General features: G+C 41.1%; 1 protein-coding gene across 14 annotated transcripts in view; it reads left to right on the plus strand.

Annotated features, from left to right (window-relative positions):
* The first annotated feature begins 1,029 nt into the window (after positions 1 to 1,029).
* LOC125450934 (semaphorin-6A-like) overlaps positions 1,030 to 22,823 on the plus strand; it is a 102,128-nt gene continuing 80,334 nt past the window's right edge. For 4 of the 14 annotated variants that reach the window (XM_048527394.2, XM_048527396.2, XM_048527395.2 and 1 more), the window contains exon 1: positions 2,359 to 2,889. The gene's annotated coding sequence lies outside the window, so the exon portion shown is untranslated. The other 10 variants (XM_048527387.2, XM_048527398.2, XM_048527397.2 and 7 more) reach the window with 8 other exon arrangements.

A 22,823-nucleotide genomic window follows, 5' to 3' on the forward strand; every position in this document is an offset into this window, starting at 1 on the left:
TGCAAATGTCCAAAATCAAACAGAGAATTGCAGGTGCTGGAGATTTGAATCAAAGCCAGAAGTTGCTGGAGAAACTCAGCAGGTCTCAGAAACTCAGGCTGCAACTTGGAAAGAGAAAACAAAGTTATTGTTTCCAGTCCAGTGACCCTTGGGCAAAACTCAAGGTATCCAACCATCTTGTCCAGTTAACCAACCTGTTCTGTCTCCTCTTATAACATTCCTTTTTCTGGATCCAAGGTTAATGTTTAAGCCACACTCCATTTTAACTTGCTTAAATATCTAGGCTAGCATCTGTCTGCAGTACCAAAAGTTCTACCTCTTCTCTGATTTTTTTTACCATCGTTATATTCCCTGACTCTCAGACATCCATTCCCCCTTCCTTCTGACTGCGCCATTCAGTTTTATTTTCCCTTCAGTGTCAACCTTGCACTAAGCGTGGAACTAACCGATTTCCTCCTTGGGAATTTGCCTACAGTTTAGAATCATACAGTGCAGAAGGAGGACGTTCGACATGCACTGAACCTAGAAAAGAGCATCCCATCCGGAACCGATAGCGCACATCCCTGTAGCTCCACATTTACCATGACTAATCCACCCAAACTGCACATCCCTGGATACTACGGGACATTTTTACCCTGCCAAACCCGCTTAATCTGCACATCTTTGGACAGTGGGAGGACCCGGCGGAAACCCTGGCAAACACGGGGAGAAAGTGCAAACACTGTGAAGCAGCAATGTTAACCACTGAGTCATTATTGCCACCCTTACAATGGAAAAAAATCATTAACAGCAACAGTCGGGGTTATTGAGGTTCTGATTTGTGGAGGGGTTTTGTTTTGGCAGCAAATACTGATATACATCGTATGCATTCTGGGTTAAGTAACGACCCACGTGCATAATTGAATGATATCTTACATGTAAATACGTATTATTTATTGTACACGTGGAATGAATGTTTCATTCATGCTCAAAGCACAAAAGGGTCGTGGTTGAGACATTGAAAGTATGGATTTTTGTGGTGGAAGAAAGCCGCTATTGCGTTGTTTGGTATGTGCAGGTTTATTTGAATTTTTAAACTGGCCCCAAATTAAATATCGCCTGACAACAAGGATCCAGCTCCAATTAGACCACCACGGATACTGCCGGACGTGTCTGTTATTTTCCCCAGGTCAATTTCTTATTACATACTTGGAATAGGTAAGACTTGAACCTAGACCTCCTGATTTTAAAGTAGGGACACTTACCACTGCGCTATCTTATTGTACTTTATTCGCAGTAGTTCTGCAGCCATTAATTTGGCCCAGTTACCCCGGAAAACCGGGTGAGGGACCTGCAGCAATTTCAAAGGTAGTTCGCCAGAATAATTGGTTTGCAGCGACCGGAAGAAGGCGAAAACTGTGGTGTAGTTAAAATGAAACAATCCTTTCCTCTCTATAAATGTGCTTTATTGAACAAAATAATGTAACTTCGGATCTGGAATTCGAGTTTTTTTTGCGCGCTTCTCTACTTCTTCAGACTTCGTCGTCTTTCCATCTTTCTCTATTTGTACGTTTTTTTATGAAGCAGTTCGCAGGTCATTTCATATCGGTGGTCTTTCAATCACTTATTGCCTCTGCTAATTATCCCCAACCCCCTCTCCTATTTCAACCCTTTTTGAAATGCTTGTTGATGCCTGATAAAGCGTCTACATCCAAACTGCCAATTAAAACAAAAAAAACAGGCAGAAACAAGTTAGTGACATGATTTCTATTTACAGTTTGTTGTTTTTCTCCCTGCAGCGTTTTGTTTTTATGTCGAATTTCCAGCATTTGAACGGGATTTTTAAAAAGTTCTTTTTTGCAGATTTTTATTTAGAGGAGTAGCTGGATGCAAGTAAAATGTTTTAATTCGGAAAATTCAAAAAAAAAGCTCAGGTAGCGCAAAATATGCAAATCAAATGGAAAGAGGGGCAAGAGTGGAACTTAGAATAGAAAGGTTTCTTCTGTCGCTGTGAGCGAGAGTTTGTTTTTGAGTCGACCAAAATGTAACGTTTTGTTCTGCTATTTAAGAAGAGACATGTACCTTGTATTGTTTACAAACATTAATAGGTGACATCTCCGCCAACCTAACTGTTTCAAAATGGGTTGCCTCAAAGTAAGCCTAGGCAGGGAGTCATTTTCCAAAGTGTCAATGGACTTTCAAGGGATCTGTTTAATCACTTCCCGGGAAGTGAGCATTTCATTCTCCAAACGCCTCCATAAATGTTTCAGAGGATCTAGAACCCGGTCTGGGCTGCGACTGGCGGACTGGTTGCCGTGTGCGAACGTCCCGATCCGGTCCATAGGAAGGAATCCAGTCCTGGATTTGAGTGCCGTCTCCTTCCAAATCGGATAGCCAGTGACAGCTGGAGTTGGAAGGCAAGGATGAGGGGGAAGGAGTGGGGCAGCCGCTCAGCACACAGCCTGCCTGCCCTCCACAGCTCCAATTAAGATGATTCGGAGCGTGTGTGTCCAAGCCCGTGTTCGCCTGCTGTGACAGGATACCGGACGAGGAACTGGAGACTTATAACCTTCCCCAACAGCCCGGAGAAGAGAGCGGCTGCGACTTGACCTAAGTCCGCCCGCTTTGGTAATCGGGTCGAAATTGACGAAGCTTTCCCGAGTGGATTTCCGGGGGGGGTTTGGAGGGGGATCTGTTATTTTTGTTTTGGAGCAGCAGAAGTTCCCCATGCTGTCGGTCTGGTTGGGGCGAACAACCGTGATACTGTTCCCCCCTTGTCAAGACAAGGCATCTGCATCCTCAGAGCGCCTGACAGGCACTGTGTGTGTGGATCACATTGGCCAGAGCCAGCCTTAAATGGATTACTAATGAGGCAGCAGTGCCGCTGGTTCGACTCCCCAAACCTAGAAGGTAGAGTGCTGTACTGTTCCTTCCAGAGATACTAGCCTCTTTTTGTTTCTGTATGTTGCGAGCACCGGTTCTTTGTTATTTTGTGTGTGCCTTACCATGAGATTTGTTCAACTAATTGTTCCCCTCTCACCAGTGATCATACCCACGGGGAGCCGCGTGTATATTGTCGCTGGGGCTGATAGCTCTGTTGAGATTCTGATCCTCAGCCCCTGACAGTAGGCTCCAGAGAATTGGTGCTAACTGTCTACTGGTGTTAAATATCGCCTTTGGATTTATGTTTGTTCTTGTTAAATGCTGAGTCCAGTCTTAATATTATTTCCTCCTAGAATAAATCAATTTTCTATCTGGTACTTAACGATCGTGCACAAAGCACTATGCTTTTTTTTTAAAAAAGCAAAATCTAATGGTTGGCTACTTGTCAATTGCTAAACTTGCCTTCAAAATTCTCGCGACCTCGTTTTGTTTCTTTTGAACAGTGATTATTAAAAGACAGTATTTTTGAACGCCGGAGCGTACGAATATATTTTCCTATTTGCCAAGACTTGATAATACTAGTTAGGAGCCCGATTGTGTTTACAAAAGGGCTTGGACAGGCGGAGTAGGTGAGGATCCAGGATTTCGAAGCAAGCGTCCAGATTTGTACAGTGTGTGGACCGCTGGCTTCGCTCCGTTCTCTGGGAGTGGACGCGGGGATGTAGCATTGCTACATTATATGTATGAAGGGGAGAGGAACTTCTTTGAGTATTTAAAAACAAACGAGAGCGTAAGTTTGCAAATTCTCCACGTGTTGTATTTTTTTTGGTCTGGTCTGACAGTAGCTTAGTTGGAGATATTAAATGCCCGGAAACAGGAGGGTCCCTTGTGTGAGCGGACGGGGAAAGAGAGCGAGTGAAAGTTTGGTCGTTCAGTTGCTATTGCAATGTGTGCGACTAGCTGTGCACGTCAAGTGTCGGGCAGTCTTTCTCTGAGCTGGGGGTGGATCTGAAGCGCGGAGCATGGGGTCAGGCCAGGGGTTAGTGCCCAACAGCTGCTTTTGCATCCAAAATACTGTGTGGAATAACATCACAGGTACCGAGCAAATTTTAATGGGGAGGGGCTGCGGAGGGGACGTTCCTTTTGGCTTCCACTGTCTGTTGTGAAGTGTTGGCGGGGGCGGCGGGGTGGGGAGGAGGTAAACAAACCTGTTTCAAGAAATACTTGATCCGCATGTTGATAAAATAATCTGAAGCGTGCGGCGGGTAGGATACCTTGACTGCAGTGGAAGTTATCTCCAGAGACAGCCTTCGCACAGCCAGCGTCAGAATTAAGCTGACCTGAGTTGGTGCATATTCTGATATTTGAGTATCATTATGTGCAGGGGAAGGTTAAGTGAATCTGGTAGTCAACAATGACCAACCACAAAACAAAATCAGAGTGGAAGAATGTGCCCTGTCAAAATTGGGTCTGTGTACGTGTGGATTCTACAGTCTTGAGTTCTGGCTCAGCTAGGGATCTTCATCTATTAATCATGGAAGCTACTTTATTTATTCAGTTTCCATAGTTTCAAAGCCTCAGATAGTGTTTTGGTGTCTTGGGAATGGCTCGAAATACAGTTGGGCCACATGTTCACAGCCTTTCTGGCAGCAATCTGGACCTTTTTCATTGTTTTTAAATTAAAGAAGCTTCAGTGTTTCAGGGGCCTTTTTCCTTTTATCTTTGCCTCTGTGTTGAACTTTGGGTGAGGAGACTTGACTCTCGTTTGCTAAACTGCTGCTGGTTCGTTTAGGCAGCAGAAACATTTTATTTATCAAATGACACATGTAGAGTAAAATGATGGGCTCTCCAATCAGCATTGAGTATTTGAAGAAGCCAGTCATGATTTCATGATTATTCATCAGCAGATGCTGTGTTTTCTCATTACAACCTTATGCCGGAAACAGATATTCCATATGGATGTGTCTGGCACTTAGAAGTGTTAACCCAGCTTTTTGAGCAAACTGCTCAGTGGCTTTCCCATAGGCCACGACTGAGTGACAGACTGGCTCATTTTGTTAAGCAGAGCCTCGTCCATGTCTGAGGATGTTGGTGTTTGTATACATGAGGGTGTGTTTATGTATAAGTTCCACACCCTTATGTTCTTGTCTCAATGCTGGTGCAGGAATCATGACTGCCCTTTCAGAAAAGGGTTGTGTGATCGTGGGAGGTGCGATCAGCATTCTATTCCCCTACCCATGTTGTGCCAAAGGGATGGGGCTTGCTGGTCCTTCCAGTTTTCCCTCTTTGGCCCTCTTTTTGTTCAGTGCTCCATCTGGTGGCCTGACCAAGAATTGGCGCTAACGCTGAGGCCGGCTGAGTTCAAATCTCAGTCGAGACGACGATACAAGGTGGGACTCTTTGATACTGCGATTCGTGCATTGTACCATTTTGAGCTATCACGTTACTATGGAGAGGAATGTGTTAACCAAGCCCAGTATTGTTCTAATATATTCGGTTGCAGTGGTGTAATAAAATGCATCCTTGCAATCCTTTCATTGAGATGTGCTTGAAGAGAAAAAAAATTGTGATGTTGTGATCCGATATGAGTGAAACGTTACGGGATCAAAGGCTGGCCATGCTCACGGGGGTTGCGTACATAAACCTGACTGTCGAATGCTCCTGATTCTGCACTGAAAGTGCTCGGGCTGCTGTTGAATATAGCAGGGCAGACAAGAATGTTGCTATTGTATCATCAAAAAGTAAGTTGAGCTTCTCTGTAGCTGTTGTGTTACTTTTGTTGAACGATTTCTTCGCTCGCAATCATAGAGCTATTTCGTAAGCTCTAATTACCGGATGCATCTTTATTTTACTCTGCACTTGACTGTAGTTCGGTTCTGTTGTGTTCCTTGCAGCAACAGTATTCGGTCGTAAATATATCTGCAAATGTCAGGTTGTTTGTGATTTCTTTGGTTTGATCAAAATATATATCTATAGAGTTTTAAAATGCAAATATTTCTTGGGTATGTCGGCGTTCTTAAGGAAGAACTTTAGGTCTAATATTTTGCAATCTTCTGACAAGCAGCATACTTTCACGGCCCTTTATTGGATTGGTCTCCGTACACCCCACATTATCGTCTTTAGTGGATTGTGTATTTCTTTATCATTGATTATACAAATCTTGTTGATTTTGTTTGCTTGTTGAGTAATATTTGCAAGAGTACTGCTGACTGCCTATACTGCACCCCGAGAGTGAGAACTGGGTAAAGAGCCATCTGTAAACATTTTAATAAGGCTGCAAAAACTGTTTGAGCCTAGTGATTAAAGGTTGGCGACACCATCTCTGAGGGTATGTGTGAGAATGAATGGCTGATGTCAATATATGTTCTGTTTGACAGCTTTTTTTCTTTTGATGCTTTATTTACAAGTAACATTGACATTGCAGCATATGGTCTAATATTAGAACAGTTTATTTGACAAGTGGCATTGTGGAATCATAGAATCCCTGCAGTGTGGAAGCAGAACATTCAGCCTATCAAGCGCACACCAACCATCCAAAGAACATGACATCCAGACCCACCAATCTATCCCTTATAACCCTGCATTTCCCAACACTAATCCACCCAGCCTGCACATCCCTGGACAATTTCGCATGGCCAATCCACCTAACCTACACATCTTTGGACTGAGGGAGGAAACCCACGCATGCATAGGGAGAACGTGCAAACTCCACACAGATAGTTGCCCAAGTCTGGAATCAAACCCAGGTCCCTGGCGCTATGAGGCAGCAATGCTAACCACTGAACCACCATGTGGTTAATGTACCTTTTTTTTATTGTGTACCTTGTTTTGAATAAATCAACTTTTGGCTTCTCTTCCAAGCAATACTAGGAAGACAAGATTTAGTCAAAGCTTCTATGACTCTGCCTGTACTTTGTTCATTTGGTAAATGCTGATTTTTGGCTCCGGATAACTTTTAATCAAATGCAAGCATGTTAAGTCAGATTTACCAAACATGAACAGGCAGAATCCTTAGCAGCAGAGCAAAGCTTTTTAACATCCCTACTGAGTGAGAATTTTAATCACATAATGAACTAGAACCAATTCATTGGCAAGATGAAAGAATTCACCCCATCTGTGTGTAAGATGCTGCAAAGTCATGGTGCAAGAAATCTTAAAACACATATTTGAAAATGCTATACACTTGAATTGGTATTGCAAATGCTGTAACTAACAAACCCATCTATCACAGTGGGAAAAAATACAGATCTCACATGATTAGAGGAAAAATAATTTTCCAACAAATTATAAAATCAGTCTTGTAGACTTGCAGAAGTAAAAAATCTAAATGCGGTCATCCAAGACAACAGCAAATAATGAATGTCATTATCAGTTTTTGCAGCATTTTTATTGTGTTGTCAATTTTTAAACGTATCTGCCAAATAAATCAACCCACTAATAACATTGAATTACAAATGCTTGCTTTGGATTTTCTTGAAGCATGCCGAAACACACATTGTCCCAGCCACACAATATGGAAGTAGCAATCAAGTGTTCAAGAAAAGAGGCATAAACCTTGACTTTTAACAAGTTATGGCTTTCATGACCAGATAAAACACGCAACAGCTGAGATGATATTTCACTTCAAACAGTGCAAAGCACATATAGCTTTCTGAATAAATTCAGGTGTACAGTCTTTGAAGATGTAAAAGTTAGTTGCCTAATTGAAACTCAATTATTAGCCCTAGGCTGAGGAGATTTAGTGTAGTGGCTGCAATTGGGTTCAATTTCTGAGCAGGGAAGAAAATAATTGTGAAAGAGTTCATTGTACATGATCATGGAGTGAGACTGGATAAGAGTTCAGTTGTAAGGACTTCCATGGCCAAATACCATAACCAATTCTTGATGTCAGGGTTGAATTTGAATAATGGTTACAGAGCAACTTGATTTGTAATAGTGCAAGTATCCAATCAATGTCCTTTGGCATTTGGGAAAGTGAGATAGAATATATAAGGGCAGCAAGCACATTCTTGTGGTGCATTGATAATGAGGCAAAAGGCCTTGTTTCAAGTCCTACCTGCTCCAAAGGCATGTCATAACCTGGACAGGTTGTTCAAAAAGTGAATCTGTAAGGGCAGCAAGGAATTCTTTTCAATAGTTTTCTCTGTCTGTTACGGGCACTTAATCAGTGCAGTTCTGAATGAAAATTACAAACCTTGCAAAAATCTGTGGTATAAAAGCTGGGAAAAATCCTTTGTTAATTATAAAGACAATGGCTTGTAGTTTTCAACAAAAAAATCAGATCCACGGCTTGCTGTGAAAAATACTTGTCAAGGATATGTTTCAGGTTACTAGTGAATAAGGAAATTTCTCAATGGGTGCCATTCACACTAAAGATGTCAATTACACTTGTAACTGTTAATCAAAAGTATAGACCTTGAGAATTGGAGCCATAAAGGAAAAGAAGGCTGCCTGAATTCTGCTAGCTTAGTGGACATACTACCCTCTAATGTCTGAATGTATGCATTGCATCTTGTTGTGGGAACACTTGGCAGCAAAGGGTAGTGTGATAAAAGGTTGTAGATGTTGATTCTATCCAAACTCCTTAAATCAATAAAATCAATTACATTACAAGAATAATGAGGATTCATTGCGCATGAGCTGCAGAACGGCTGTCCTGTTAACCTACATAAATCACTCAATTCAGGCAAGTAATTTAATGGTGCGCTGGGATGTTTCATTGTGAAATGTGTTGTATAAAAGTCATTTCAGTGTTGTGAATGAACACTTGCTACGTTGACAGATTGACACGAACTTCTGATTCCAATCACAAAAATTACTTGTCGCAATTTCTTTTAAATATTATCAATTACCAAAATGCAAGTACCCTGAAAATGGTTACAGTATTGGACTAATACTGTGATTAATGTTTTCATCCTTGCTCAAACCTAACTATTTTGTTTCCTTATCATGGTGGTGGGCGCTATTTGGGTGGTTTTTGTTCACCTTTTATGGCTACAATAATTTTCTCAATTGACTGTAGATATCGATAGCAGGCAATGATCATTGTGGCAGTAGGGGCAACCCTATCACAGCTGATACCAAGCAGGCTCTCACTCAGTGGCCTTCACAGTAAAACAACTGGATGACAATCATGTGTGGAACCTTGGTTACTCACATCTGCAACTCACACCCATATCACCACTACAGCCAGCAGACTGTCAATTTGAACATGCCAGTCACCACACTGACGAGATAAGAAAATTAACTGCATGATAGTTTCTGAATATGGGGCAATCCTGATCTCTCTGACACAGTGGAATAGCAGCAGAAAATCTATCCATGAAGCCACGTGGGAAGTTTATTTGAAAAAAAAATCCCTCCTTTTGTGCTACCACCAAAGACTAACTACAGCCCCTTTGGGATTCTGATACAGCATTGATAAGAGCTGGCAAATAAATATGGGGTGGGGTTGCAACCACAGTAGTGTTGCTGAGTGACAGCAGCCCAGGTTGATTCTAAGGGGCTTGGAAAAACATTCCTGCTCTTCTTGCTTTCTCAGAAACAAAACAAAGCCAATTTTTCCAGACCTCTGTAGCAGGTATCCTTTAGAATCATCATGTGCATGGCACACATTCCAGTTCCAATCTAAAATGGAAGTCATTGCGCTTGAACCCAGCATATCAGAAAGGATTTGTCATCTGAAACAAACAGATGCTTTAGCAGCTCAACATGTTAGTACCAGGCAAAGCAAATTGAAATTGACCCCATATTGTTTTAAGGCCAGAGCTTGCAGGCAACTGAAAAAAGGTGTTACCTTTGACAGACTGAGAAGGTCCAGCATTGAAAACATATAGGACTTGTAGTGAGTCTTGCAGGACACGTTTCTATTGACACAAGCATGTTTTTTTTAAGTCCGCATATAATCCGTCAAATTCAACAAAGCTTTAGCTTGCTACCAATTTGCAACATCTGCAAAACTATAAATAAGAAGTTTGATTACTTTACTCAAGCACTTGAACAGTGCTCTTACACCTGCAGCGCTAGCCTCTTTAAAATAGAGTAGTTAACGGCAATCAAAAAATCTAGCACTCAATGTCAGTTTGTAATATTGCAGGCAAATATCCTAGTTTTGCAGTCAAATCATTCTGATTGAATCATTGTAAAAGACTTAGCTTCAGAGTTCACGCAGAGAGAACTGTGTCAGGTCCATACTGACGGGTTAAAAGTAAATTCATTCAGACAATTGGCACATTCTGTGAAGTGTGGCACTTATAGAGTTAAGAGATTGTTGTCATTACAAAGGCTGGTATTGCTGTCTTGTCATAAACCTGTCAATTATTGAATGACAGAAGTCACTGAAAAGGAACGCAGAGTTTGTAATTAATTCTATCTGCACACTTATCTGTGGTTTCTGAGGTGGTGCTTCACCCCTCCAGTATAGTAGTTCACACTGGGTCTGGATATTAAATGCTGATCTGAATTTTGATTTGGTATCAAATTGAAATGGACTTGCTCAGAATTCAAACATTAGAAAATTTACATTAAGATAATTTTGCCCCTTAATCCATTGAAAGCATTCCCTCATACATACACAATTTTCCTAATTGATCACATCAATGATACCCATACTAATAGCACTAAAACATCAAATGCTTACTGCATATTTTCTTATGTCAGAAACTTCTGATCTTGAGTGTTAGCAAGTCTTTTTTTCAAGGAAACTTGTCTTACAAATGATCATTTAATGATCAGTGGTTATGTGGCATCTGTGGGGTTGTGGAGAAGAAATCTTTATCCACTAGTTCATTGTGGCTGATTTTGCTTTGGTGATTTTCTCCAGAAAAGTTTTTTCTCACTAACCATGTGCACTGACTGTGTTTTTATTGGGTAGATGTCAGGAAGGAAGCAGCAAGGAATCTAAAAATCGGAGTCAACAGCCTGATTATGACCTGAATTTTAAATGAAACTAACGTTCATTTCTAGTAATCATTTGGGATTTGAAGCTATGTTGAGAGCTACTTCAAAGAAACATGCAATTGCCCCAGCTGAACAGCCCAGGCTAAACAAAGGTTTCATGAATTGGTGAAGAATAGAAATGGTTCAAATATTGGTTATATAAGGATATATGAAACATGAAATGATTGTATTCAAGTTGATAAGATTTGATGGAAATAAACAATAAGGCAGTGAGCATCTGTGGAGAGTGATGCTACCTGATATTCTATTTTCCAATTTTTTTTCAATTCAGATTTACACCATGCACACTGTTCTTATGTTTTTTAAGGCCTGCATTGTGTGTAAAACTTTATTTATATCTTTCTGCAGATGTAACCTTTTGTCGATTTAGACAGATTTATGTTTGTGCATTTGTTGTAGTGAAATTGTGTTCCTTGTAAATGCTTTTGATTTTTCTATAATGGACAAATGGAGCAAACCTTCCCCTTCTGTAACTAGGGAAATGCTTGTACACTAGGTCTGTACTCACAAACTGCACTAGATGCCCAAAGTTGATGCAGTGTCTCACATTTTTTCCCTAATGTGTGGATGTTAATTCCTAGCAGACACTTTTTAAAAAAAAAATTAATTAATTTGATGCCTTGTGGAGGTGTCTATTACTTGTTGTGGACATCATTGCAGGGCTGGTATTTAAGGTGCATCTTGTTGATTGTCAACAATGAAACTACAGTGTAGAGCGGCGGAGGGAATAAATGCTGAAAAGTGGTGATGGGGTACCAAGCCAATGGGCTGCTTTGGCCTGGATGGTTTCAATCATTGAGTGTTGTTGGAGGGGCACTCATCAACACACGGAAGGTATTCCATTACACTCCAGACTTCTGCCTTGTTGACAGTGGACAGGTTTTGAGCAGGCAGGAGGTAGGTTACTCACAATTGAATTCCCATCCCCCGACCTGCTGTTGTAGCCACAGAATTTAAGATTGTTCTAATTTAGTTTTTGGTCAGTGGTGATCCTAGAAAGTTGTAAGTGACGGTTTCAGTGATGACAATGCCATTGAATGCCAAAGGAAGTAATTAGATTGTTTCTAATTTGGTCATTATCTGCCTCTTGTGTGGTATAAAAGTAATTTGTGACTTAGTGCAAGCCTGAATATTTTCTAGTACCTGCTTATGTAAGAAGGTGCAGCTTGATTATCATGAGTTTTCTGCACCATGTGTGCTCAACTGTTTCTTGGTATAGAGTTCATTTTGAATGGGTTTCTGTGATTGTAGTGATCTCGGGAGTAGGCTGAGTTGGAATCATATACTTGATTGAAAATAGTTGCAAATTTTCTAGTCCTTTTATATACATACTGGTTTCTGCCATGATTGAGGATGTGAAGTTTGTGGAAACATCTTCCATCAATTGTTTAACTGCCCACCAGCAATAATGGTAGAATGTGAAAGGAATATAGAGTTTTGAGGTGATCTGTTATCGAGTCATACAGCCTGGAAACAGACCCTTTAGTCCAACTCATCCACACCAACCAGACATCCCAATCTGACGTAGTCCCATTTGCCTGCATTTTGCCGTTATCTTTCTAAACCCTTCCTATTCATGGGCCAATCCAGATGCCTTTTTAAATGTTGTAATAGTACCCACCTCCACTTGCTCTGGTGGCTCGTTTCGTACGCACATCACATGGAAAAAGTTACCCCTCAGATCCTTTTTTAAATCTTTCCCCTTTTGTGTTGACTGATCCCCTTATTTAAGGAGGGATGTAAAAGCGTTGGAAACAGTTCAGGGAAGATTTACTTGATCAATATCTGGAGTGAGCATGTTTGCCTTATGAGGATGGATTGGACAGGCTCAACTTGTATCCACTGGAGTTTAGAAGAGTCAGAGGCAACATGATTGTGGTGGAACTAGATCAGTCGCTATGTTACTGAAAGTATGAGCAGGCTCCAAGAGGCAATGGATTACTCCTTGTAATTTGTATGATTATCACTGGCAAGTCCCTCAAGACATTTCCAGTGTCCTATACAATTGTGACAAATTCTACGTGCACTTACAAAGTAATCATTTTGTAACAAAAGCTAATTTTTTTTACTTTCTTAGTGGCTTGTTAACTTGAAGGCGAGAGACCCCTCTGAATGCAACCACTTCCCTTTCTCTCAGCGTACTCTCTGCATTATACTTCTCCTACCAAAGTGTTACTTCACGTGCTGCTTTATTCTGCCGTTTTTTTTGTTGTAACAAGCACCCCCAGCCCTCAATCCCTGATACTGAGCCAGTCTCGGTGATCGACTTGGAATCCCCACTGCACATTCTACACTCCAGTACCCCACCCCAACCACTGACAGCACTCGATGAAATGCTGTAAGATTTGGGCATTGTGGACCCTGGGGATTGGAAAGGGTTGCAGTCATGACGCTGCCACGTCCTGTGTTGAGCTGCTTAACCCCACTGTCACTATCTATACTTCAGCTCTGCGAATCTCCCGCGGGGTAAGGGGGGTTGGTTATAGTGCTGTTCACAGCGCGTCTGCAAATGAAAACGGGCGATTATAAAGTATCGAATCCCGCCTTCCAGGGAGAGAAGTCCAGTCGTTGTTTTCTCAAGGCGCCCGAGTGCTGAGCAGAATTTGACTAGGAAATGTTTCTCAGGGGCCTTTTCATATGGTAATTTCCGAGGGGAAGATGCTGCTGGTTTCTAAACACCCAGCCTGTTTCATCTGGTCCAAGTTGTCAGTCTGGGTGCGGGGTGGCAGTGTTTGCAATGGGAGGGTCTCCCTGGGAAGACAGCACTTGTTCGGGATGGTTTAAAAACGTGCTTGGTTTGCAGCACTGAGCGCTACCGCTTCCTTTGTTTGCTCGGGAGGCTTTCTTTGAACGTGAATAGCACCAAAGTCCCAAAGCTGCCAAGATTGAAAGCAGCGCTGGAAGGTCGCAGTTCGCCACCAAGAACAAAACTAAATGCTGTGACTGATTCACTCACTCCTTGAGACGGCAGCGGATTAAGTCGTAGCTCTGTGCCTTTGGGATCTGCTTGCTATCAGTAATAAGCTCGAGAGTGCACCTCCTCAACCCTGTTTACACAATTTTGTTTGCGCAGTAAGGAAATCAAATAAATATTCGTGTTTCGTAAAAATCTTGCTTCCGCTCTTTCATCAGTGCGGTGTAAACTGTAGAACAATGAGCAAACTGCTGGCTGCAAACTGCGGCTTCACTGCACCCGCTTGACTCCATCCCTATTCACTGTCCGCAAAAACAAAACCTTTTGCAGAATTGCCTCATTAAAAATCAGGGCCTGGGATGGTGTCAACAGTTAAATCGACGAGGTGACCTTGACTGGGTCTGTTTTTGCAAATACTCTGCCTATTTGAATTGCTTTCATCTGGTGAAACTACAGCAGGAAGGGGGATGAGAGGGAATAAATTCTGTGGATTTTTGAAACAAACTATCTGAGTGTGTAGATCGTCGATTTTTTTCTCTTTAATCATCCACTTTCTCCCTCCATGTTTCCTAATTCATTGTGAATGCATTGCCAATTCTGAAAACTTACTGGAGGACGACTGGAATTTGTGAAATTGATTTGAAATTGGGCAAGTGTCAGGGACGGGGACAGAGAAGTACGGCTCTGTGATAAATCCATCTGAAGTCTCGGCTATTCTGTCGCCGTGAATCCTAGGTTAGGACATTTGCAATAATTCCGTGTAGCAAATGTTCCCACCAGTGGACTCTGAAGCCACGGTGACATTGGATATGCGTCGGTACAAGGCTAACAAACCGTTCACGCTCCCAACCATTCTACCACTTCGTATATTATCTGTAGTTTCATGTTCAGTGTTAAACGCATTGAATCGATAGCAAATACAAATCTAAAACAAACTAAGCTCATCTGCTCTTGGGGAATGCAGCCTGCAAGTGGAACTACTTTTTTTTTCTGGATCAAACGAGATTGACTTCTTGCTTACACAAAACTTAATAGTGATAAAACTGTCTGAGTTACTTATGACAACGGTAGATTTTGAGGTTTGAATGCCTTCAGTTCGTACATCTTTTGAAAGCATCAAATCATCGTTATAGCTTAATTGGAATTCCTGTTAAATCATTAAAGACAACACATATGAGAATGTCGTAGCAATACCTTCTACTGCTACACATTCACGTTTCCAGTATTGGAAAGAGTATCTGGTTATGAAGTTTTTATTTTTGTCAGTTATAACAAAACGAAGCAATCCTCCAAAAGGTATTGAAGGAGAGCTTTAAAAAACCATCGTTCTTGATTTTTCTTTGAGTCCCGATCACTCGTCTGTAACGGGCTGAATCGATTAACGTAGATCCAGCTGTCCCTATCGATTTATGACAGGAACAGCGCTAAACATCTGCAAGGCTGTAGTCCCGTCAAGCCCAATAACTCCTTATATATCTTTGCAGAGCTCCACCTGACTCTGTCATGAATAATGAGTATTTCAGTCTGGCAGCTAAGTGCATTCTGCAAGTGTATCACATGGCGTGGAAGAAAAAGACAGGAAAAGATAAAGCAACGTTGCTGATAATTATATACGAAAGTGTATTTATGGAACCCCTCTCCATCAATGAGGTGCCCAACTGAGTAATGTGGAGGCTTTCTTTGCAAATTGTTAGGTATTCGTGACTTAGATATTCATTCATGTGTAAGTTGGACTTGGACTTCCTTAGAGCTCTGTACTTAAGAATAGTTACTGGGTAGCGACAGAAACATACATAATTATTGCTTCTCTGATTTTTAAAAAAAAACTCGCATTAAATGTTAGTTTTTTTTATTTTCAATTTCTCTCTGGGGTGATGAGATTGAAGGAGAAGAATTGAAATTATAGTTACTGGAGCTCCTGTTCAAAACATCAGTTGCTATCATGTTAGACGTTGTCCTTTTTTCATCATTCTTACATGTGATTTAATAACCCAGAACTCTGAAAAGTACTTTGCAGCCAACAAATACTTATTGTAATACAGCCAGAGTGTAGAAAAAATGCAGCACAAAGGTTGCAAGTGGTGACTGAGGCAAGGAATGAGTTTTTTTTAAAGAATGATAGTTCAGCAAGAGGGCTGTAGTCCAGTACATTACTGCACTGGGCAGCCTGCTTTGACAAAAAAAAGAGGTCAAATTATTTAAAAGCTGCCTGAGCAGGTAGCCAGGTCTGGACTTTAACATTTTGTCTGAAAGATAACACCTCTGACAGTTCAGCTCCCCTTTTTATCTCACTAGTGCCAAACTAGATTCTGTGCCCACATTTTGAGTGGCTTCTGAAATGACAGCCCACTGATCCAATTTGTGAAGTAGTTGAATGTACTATAGTGGGATTTCCCCAAAGGCTCAAGAGTTGAAAGTCCCCAGCAGTGAGATCTTTACTGAGGTGAGGGGGGTGGGAAGGATGCTCGTAGTCTGATGTTGTGCATGGCTCATTGCGTGACGTGTGCAAAATCCCTTAAAACCCAAAGTTGCTAAGTCACTCATGTTCATTTTCATCAGACTGATTTTTGAAATGAGATTAGATTAGATTAGATTCCCTACAGTGTGGAAACAGGCCCTACGGCCCAACAAGTCCACACCGCCCATTGCAGCATCCCACCCAGACCAATCCCCCTATAACCCACACACCCCTGAACACTATGAGCAATTTAGCATGGCCGATCCACCTAGCCCGCACATCTTTGGACTGTGGGAGGAAACCGGAGCACCCGGAGGAAACCCACGCAGACACGGGGAGAATGTGCAAACTCCACACAAGCAGTCGCCCGAGGGTGGAATCAAACCCGGGTCCCTGGCGCTGTGAGGCTGCAGTGCTAACCGCTGAGCCACCGTGCTGTATTGCTCAGTATTGATTTTGTAAAGCTATTTTGTAAACTCTGGAATTTGGCTGACAAGACAGGGAAAATGTGCTTGTGTTTCCAAGAAAACTATGACAGTTGCTTACCGTTTCTGTGTTTGCTGACCATTATTGAAGGCTCTAAGTGTGTTTCATGTAGCCTCTGAGGGAGGTCTTATGGTGCCAGTGATTATGCCTCTGCCTCTGAACCAGTAGTTCTGAATTTGAGTCCCATTCAAGGACTTGATGGCGGCTAACAGCTTGAGTATAATCTTGTAAATCCTCACCACAGGTGCCAAGATCAGGAGAGATTCATTGTCAGCCATGTCACAGAAGTTGGAACCCCTACCATCACCTTGTCATAGCTTCATGCTGCAACTTGCATGTAAAACTGCATGTCTGCTACTAGTTCAATTGCTGGGACCTTGCACATGGAGTTGGTCAACACAGTTGACTGGTCAGCCAATGTGGATCAGAATAGTATCAGAGATAATGGGAACTGCAGATGCTGGAGATTCCAAGATAATAAAATGTGAGGCTGGATGAACACAGCAGGCCAAGCAGCATCTCAGGAGCACAAAAGCTGATGTTTCGGGCCTAGACCCTTCATCAGAGAGCCTCTCTGATGAAGGGTCTAGGCCCGAAACGTCAGCTTTTGTGCTCCTGAGATGCTGCTTGGCCTGCTGTGTTCATCCAGCCTCACATTTTATTATCTTGGATCAGAATAGTGTTCAGTTAGATGTTTGTCCCAGCTTCGGTGGATTCAGGACTTGCCTCCTTGCCCTGTTTATGGGGGTCACCTCAGCACGGTGGGTTGGACCTACTTTTAGATCTAGAACACAGTATGAATTAGTAAACAAACAGTAAGCATTCACAAAACTTTTCTGCAACAGCTTTTGAGAGTGTAGTTAACTTTGGTCGCTTGTTTCATTACATGAGTAGTTTTGTACCTATAAACCAGATCAATTACAATGATTGCCCTTGTGCAGTGAGAGAAAATGTTATTTTTTAAAATTATATTAACAGCAGCAATACATTGGCACACTCATGCTCGTTCTGTCTCTGGTCTTCAATGAAATTGTGAGGAACTTTGGGTGCAGTCCATTAAGTTGCATAATGTCGTCATTTTGAGTCACGGGTTTGCATGCTCTGAAGCCAGGGACGTGAGGGATATTTGTGCCTTCGGGACTGGAAATACAAGAGAGAATTTGCGACCATGATAGACTCATAGCTTTGACCAGTCTATGAGCCTATTAACAAGTGCTGATATTTCCTAACATTGCTATTGGAAGCCAGACTGTCATTCTGATATTGGCTTGAGGGACATATTTCTAATCAGAAAACTGTGTAAAGGACTGCTGTCGTTTTATACTGCTTTGCATTGAACACTTGTTAAAAGATTGCTATTAACAAGTAGGTACCTGAGATCAATGACAAGAGAGAAGCCAGGCAATAAGCTTCCTTTTTCCAATTAGTTACTCTGGTGGTCAGAGTAAGATTGGGTTGACATTTTCCTGTAAGTTTTGAGTGGACTGCTATAATGGTTGATAACTATTATTTAATTTTGAAATACTATTTACTAGATTCACTGGTTAATTTATTTTAACAGCTGGCATTTGCTCGAATATTTTCTCACTAGTGTTATTGGCTTGTTATGGTGAACTGAATTTTGTGTGATCACGCAGTCTGATGTGGAGCAGGTCATAGAGAAACAGCTGAATCATGCTGAGCACCCTTGGCTTATTTGATGGCACCATCTGGCTTATCAGTTTCAGCCTGGATTATCTCCCTCTGATATTCCCATTTAATGTCACAGTTTATGTGAATAGACACTGCAATATAATGATACACCTCAATTGTTATTATACATAGAGCCTCTCAAATTGTTCTATATGTAATATACACATTTGAAACAGGCACATTCACTTATTGAAAATATGTAGATTTTTATGTCATATTTTAGAAATCAGAGTTGCAGAATTGTTGTAGTGTGTAAGGAGACCATTCAGCTCATCATATGGGGCAACATGGTGGCTCATTGGTTAGCACAGCCTCACAGGGCCAGGGACCCAGGTTCATTTCCACCCTCAAGTGACTGACTGTCTGTGGAATTTGCACATTCTTCCTGTGTCTGCATAGGTTTCCTTGGGGTGCTCTGGTTTCCTCTCACAGTCCAAAGAGGTGGATTAGCCATGGGAAGTGCAGGGATAGGGTAGGGAGATGGGTCTGTGTGGGATGCTGTTCAGAGGGTTTGTGTGGACTTGAAGAGCTGAATGACCTGCTTCCACACTTCAGGGATTCTATGATTTCTATCATTATCTGTACTGGGTCTCCAATGAGCATTATGACATGGCACCACCTTCCCTATCCCGTACATTATTTCTAGTCAGATACAATACCAGGTAGGGCAATCTAGATCCTAACTTGCTTTGTGAAAAAGTTGAAGACTTACATCCAAAGCTTTTAATTAAAGAGAATGACTATAAGTGTTAACTTAATTCTTTATTGGAAAACTGATCTCAAATATCAAGTTGGTCAAACTATTAATTTCTGGAATTAGAACAATTGATCTGTTAGGACATGTTCAAGATTGCTTTTTAGTTTGTTCTGTTTTTATATTCAAACCTTCTTTTTCAATACAGGGTGCTTTGGCAGAATGGTGACTTCATCTAGGCAAAGGAGTTTTCCTCTTCCTGTCTGTATCATCCATCTCCGACTGTTAACCAGTTCTGTTCTATCATTGTATTTATAACAATCACTTTTTGGGACAAGTCAGCCTGTGTGTCCTGCACCTGCTGTTGTGGCCAACAGTTGCCAATGCTTGTCCAGAAGATAGGGAACAAATTGGAGTGACGGGCCTCCCTGCCGTTTGACCCAACACCATCTGTTTGAAGGAAGGAGAATTTCATTGCCAACTATAACAAACTACATATTGTTGTCTTCCTTTTCTGGAAAATGTGTCTTAAAGTCCTAAAGTCCAATCAATCCTATTTATTATCTCTTGAGTAAATTCACTTGCACTTTTAATTCACAGCAAGTTAATCTACAGCAACCAGAAGCTGATCCTCTCAACTAAGTAAAACAGTCTGACAGAACAGTACAAAACTAGAAACAAAGGTATTGGGGTCTAGGCCCAAAACGTCAGCTTTTGTGCTCCTGAGATGCTGCTTGGCCTGCTGTGTTCATCCAGCTCCACACTTTGTTATCTTGGATTCTCCAGCACCTGCAGTTCCCATTATCACTAACACAAAGGTATTTCTAGTTCTTTATCTCTAATGGGTCAAGCAGCATCTGTGGAGGAAGAAACAACATTCAGTTTAAGAACATTTACTCAGTGGTTTTAGATATAAAATTTTGATAGACTTACTGGTGCTTCTCTGTTGATCTGGCCTCACCCCCGCGTATACCTATGTTTTTCTGGATTTTCTTTGAACAAAGCATTTACATTTCGGTTCTTGCTTTCAAATTTCCAGCATCTAGAATATTTTGCAAAATTACTGCAGATTATCAAAGTACCTGAATTATAGCAGTTGACTATTTTTGTCAAAGTAGAAGAGAGTAACATTTAGGTTTGTAAGGGATGTATTTGAAGGGTTGTTTGTATGTGCCTGCTTATGGAAATTTTTCACAGTGCACTGTTTAAAGCGGAACAGTCTTAGCTTCTGTCACTGAACAAATGACACAAGATGCCCTCAAATTTTCCAAATACTTCATATTTTCCTCACAGAATCCCTACATTGTGGAAGCAGGCCATTTGGCCCAACAAGTCCACACCAACCTCTGAAGAGCATCCTACCTAGATCCGACCCCCTTACCCTCTGCCTGGAACCCTGCATTTCCTATGGCTAATCCACCTGACCTGCACATCCTTGAACAATCTGGGCCAGTTAGCATGGTCAATCCATCTGAACACCTTTGGACTGTGGGAGGAAATGAGAGCACTGGGGGAAACCCACACATAAACAGAGAGAATGTGCAAAAACCTTATTTTACGAATTTAAGCAGACTGCGATAGCACAAGTGACGTGTTCCAAAAATCTCTTCATGATTGCAATACAAATGATTCATATTTAATGTTATGATAAAATACCTAATATGTTAGAAACTAACAAATAGTAGATTGAAATGGATCATTGTTTAGTTATTGTTGAACAGTTTCTCATGAATGAGAATGGAAAAAATTATCTGGAACTGTACCAGATTGGCCATCCATTCTATATGATACCTGATATGTAATTTCATTAATATCAATGGAATTGAACATCAACTATTGTCTAAAGGCCAACTGAATCAATACTGTTTCATCTCATTTTCTAAGGCAAATTCCTATTCCAGCCTTTTCAAGTAAAACTAATTTTTTGGATACTGGCTGTCTACTTGTTTAATTTTTGCAATGGATGTAAATTAAGTACGTATCTCTAAAAGCTGATCTTTAAACAATTAATTATCTGATGCTGAAATTGCTGCATTGACAGTTCTCGACAAAAAAATAAATCACTATGCAATTAATTGTGAGAAAGCCACTCAGGCGAACATCTGAATGGATCAGAAATTTTACACAATGAAAAGGACCAGAAAATTAATTGATGTGCTTTAATTCTATGTGTGGATCAGCTTTATATTCCTACGGAATAACTGCAATGTATTTTCACAATGCACTTTAACACTGCCGCTTCATGGAGATCGTGGCACTAATACCATGTGAGTAAAGGAAAGATCAGATCAGAAATCCTGTGTTCCATGGGTGGTATTATTCCACTCCTCAGTGCAGTAGAAACGAGGTCATTTGCAATTATGTTAATAAATTGCAGACAGTCCAGAAATGCCATGTTTCGGTAATGAGGACATAATGTCAGCACTGTTTCCTACAGACCGCTGAAGCTTTTATTGTTGATACAGTGATGTGTGTTGGTATATCCCTGGTTCAGTCTGAACAGGAATACTTTAGAAGTAAGCATATATTGTGGATTAGGACAATGTGCCTGGCTTTGTACGGCATTATAGTAAAAACAGTGTTGCTTCGAAGTTATCTTACAGTTCTGCATTTTACCCCACAGCTAGCAAAAACTGCTTATTTGGTTATTGTGCCTTTGCAGAGTACATGTACTGCAATGCATCAGAACACACATGTTTAAAGTCTCCTTCTGATAGATTCACTCAATGGCATAAATGCAACCAAGCTTCAAAAATCGCACCCTTGAAGATCTGGTAAAGTGTGGCTGCCAGTTTTTGTGAGAAGCTTGTCTTGCTGATTTTCGCTAACTTGCTGTAGCAGAGCCCAATTCTGGCTCACCGTTTGAAAGAAAACGCAGAACAATCAAACCAAATCAAATTGGGGCACAATCAGAAAATACCTTATGACTAGTAATTCTTCTGATAGCATTGATCCTTACTTAAGAATATAAATCTGTGAAAAGAGCCTGTTAAATGACAGAAGCAAAGTTGATATATTGAAAACATTTAAGTGTTTTCTACAGATTCCTGAATTTGGATTTTTGCTCTGTCTTAGAGGATTAATAAAACTTTGAACTCATTGGAATCTTGCTCTTAATGTCCAGCAAAGTTGGGAATTCTTATATTCTTCTAATTGCTTAGCAAATTGCCTTTTGCTCCACTTAAAGGACATCTCCGAGAATGCTGCTTGGCAATTCTTGCTTAGAAACACAGAATGGAATAGCATCAAAATAGATGTGCGATGTTGTCATGATGAAAGAATGTTGAACTACCCCCGTCAATCAAACGATCACTAAATTTAATTTGTTGAAAGCAATGCTTCTTGTATTTTCCCTATCTTATGGAGCAAACATTTAGAAAATATAAGACACAGGGAAGCTGTTATTTCTATTTTTATGGCTGTCATAGTGTTAGTTGTTTAAATGCAGAATCAAAGGAAATAAAGAGCTATATTTATGTTGTATTTTTGATGACCAGTGGATTACGTAGGATGTGTGGCACTGATCAGACATACAGCCCAGCTGTTCATGCTAGTGTTTATCTTCCACTTGAGCCTTCTCATTGTGATCCTCTACTCTCTTTTCTCTCCTATGCTTGTCAGGTTTCTCTTTATCTGTGCACGGCGCACATCAGCTATAAGACCATAAGGTATCAGAGGGGAATTAGGTCTTTCGGCCCATTGAGACTGCTGCACCGTTCAATCGTGGCTGATATGTTTCTTAAGCCCACTCGTCTGCC

This window comes from Stegostoma tigrinum, chromosome 3 (genome assembly GCF_030684315.1).
Source record: "Stegostoma tigrinum isolate sSteTig4 chromosome 3, sSteTig4.hap1, whole genome shotgun sequence".
Classification (NCBI taxonomy): Eukaryota; Metazoa; Chordata; class Chondrichthyes; order Orectolobiformes; family Stegostomatidae; genus Stegostoma; species Stegostoma tigrinum.